This window comes from the organism of the source record quoted next, unplaced genomic scaffold, assembly GCF_019419815.1.
Source record: "Pyrus x bretschneideri cultivar Hongxiangsu unplaced genomic scaffold, Pyrus_bretschneideri_v1 Contig73, whole genome shotgun sequence".
NCBI classification, from domain to species: domain Eukaryota; kingdom Viridiplantae; phylum Streptophyta; class Magnoliopsida; order Rosales; family Rosaceae; genus Pyrus; species Pyrus x bretschneideri.
In genome coordinates, this window is record NW_025999813.1 from 887,688 (window position 1) to 889,807 (window position 2,120).

The 2,120-nt window shown below is 32.9% G+C and overlaps 1 long non-coding RNA gene across 1 annotated transcript; it reads left to right on the plus strand.

The window, feature by feature from the left end:
- The first annotated feature begins 270 nt into the window (after positions 1–270).
- On the plus strand, positions 271–2,120 carry LOC125472780. Its single transcript, XR_007254673.1, has 2 exons — positions 271–1,725; positions 2,041–2,120. It is a non-coding gene; the product is annotated as an uncharacterized LOC125472780 (long non-coding RNA).

The window sequence follows — 2,120 nt, forward strand, 5'->3', positions numbered from 1 at the left end:
TTTATTGTAAAAAAAAAAATTAACTTTTTTAGCTAAGCAAATTATTTGATTGAGCAACAGATGCATCAATCATATACCGCAAATGTGCGATGCCCAGGACATTACAGTGCCTTCAAATTCTCACTCTCTTTGGTTTTTGACAAATTACATTGGATTTTATTGTTGTTTATTTGATGAAGTTCTCGATTAAGAGCATATATTTTTTCAATTTATCCCCTTTTTTATTTAGTAGGGGAAAAGGGAATGAGGCGGTTGAATGAGGTAGTACAAATAAATTTCTTAATTGTCATACTTTATTTTTCAATTAATTTTCATGCATTTGGTGATTACTTAGCACGATAAATGTCAACCATATGATCGTTATTCATGAATACAAAACAATCCAAAACCTTCATTCACAAATCACAAGTATACGATGAGCTATTTAGAAATTCGACATTTTCGTCATCCCAATAGCACTTGGGATACTATGCTAGAATTCTATTATAGCACCAGTTAAGAGATGTGAAGCTTGAAGAACTTCTCTTTAGGAAGTGTTAGCTAATCCGTTTAATTGCTCAAAGAAATTAGCCATTTTTGTCATCTAGATTGGATAACCTAGGAAGAATGTTAGAATGATTGATCATATTTGTTAGCCCTATGTTTTTTTATTGCATAATGATGGAATTGATGCGTCATTTAGTCATAGTAATTGATGTAATAGGTACGTATCAACTGCTGCATCATATAATTATTCAAAACGCCCCTTTTAGCATTTCATTACCATTTGCACTTCTTTGTTAGCAATTTGGATACCTTATCCCCAATTTTCAAGATCTTGCAAAATAATGTGACATTGCCTCTCTATTTATCTTAACATTGGCTCTCTGTTTTTGGTATCTTTATTTATCTCTTCAAGAGATGAGTGCATGGTTGTCACATAATCACATTACATGTTTCTTTATCAAACTGTATACGATTTCTGATTCTTTCACGTCTTAGACAATATAAGGATCTTGAACCTGAAGAAGACAACAAATGTCAGGCAGCGATGTACTGGTGAAATACAAGCATCAGTATTTCATTGGAAAATCAGGTGCAATACAGGTGTTTTTATCTGCAAAAAATTCAGATATGGTGTCTTAATAACTTTCTCATGCTATTCTATTTGATTCTTTAATCAAAGTTTTGTAGTTTTTAGATTTGGTGGATCTTAGTAAATTAGGTAGTAAAAAGTGCTCTTTTGCTTATTCTCAATGTAGTCAAATTTTGTCAAGACGATTTGAGTGGGGAAAAACAATGTCAAACATACGTCGTATATATAAACGTTTCTTTTGGTTGTGAAGATACACTATGGAGTGTGTGCATATTTGAATTTTCAGTTTCCTCGAGTGTATTCAATCTCCCATTTCTTTATAGAGACCTCACGTAGTACTTAATTTAAGATGCATGCTTCAGTACAATCGAATGGAAAAAAATTAAAAAAATACCATTGCAATGTTGGTATTTCGTATATCTTATTTATAACTACGTTTTCTATTGCAAATTATCGCCACAACAATTTATATGCGCGATGTCCATGTGGCGATTATGCATGCATTATTTTCTTCCAAGTGAGGATACGCTTTAATTTGTTCCTCCCTCATTTTTCAGGTGCAGAGTGGTGCTGAAAGTTTTTCTCATTATGCTCCTATGCCCGGTTGGTCTGGTGTATATGACATGCAGTGAGCTCAGGGACACAGATAGGTTAGTTCATCCACGATGCTAAGCCCTGTCTTGAATGGTATCTTGGCTGGCGCGTTTTAGATGCTTAGGTCTGTGATTGAAGTATTATCTGTAGTTTTTCATTTTGCAATTCATAATATTCACAACTATAAACAATAATATTCTTTTATACCTCTATTTCTCTTTTCTTTGTTTTCATGAGAAATTATTGTCATTGGCAGCACTATAGAAAACCATCTTTCTGCATTATTCTCCGCTTCATACATAATTACATGACTTTAGGTTTAACATCAAATGTCTTATATGTGTAAAATGCATGTTGATTCTGTTTCTCAGGGAAGCAGAGTATTTTTTGCAACCACATCTTTTGTAATCAGCTTGGTTGAATGTATATAAAAACTAAGCTGCTTATCTTA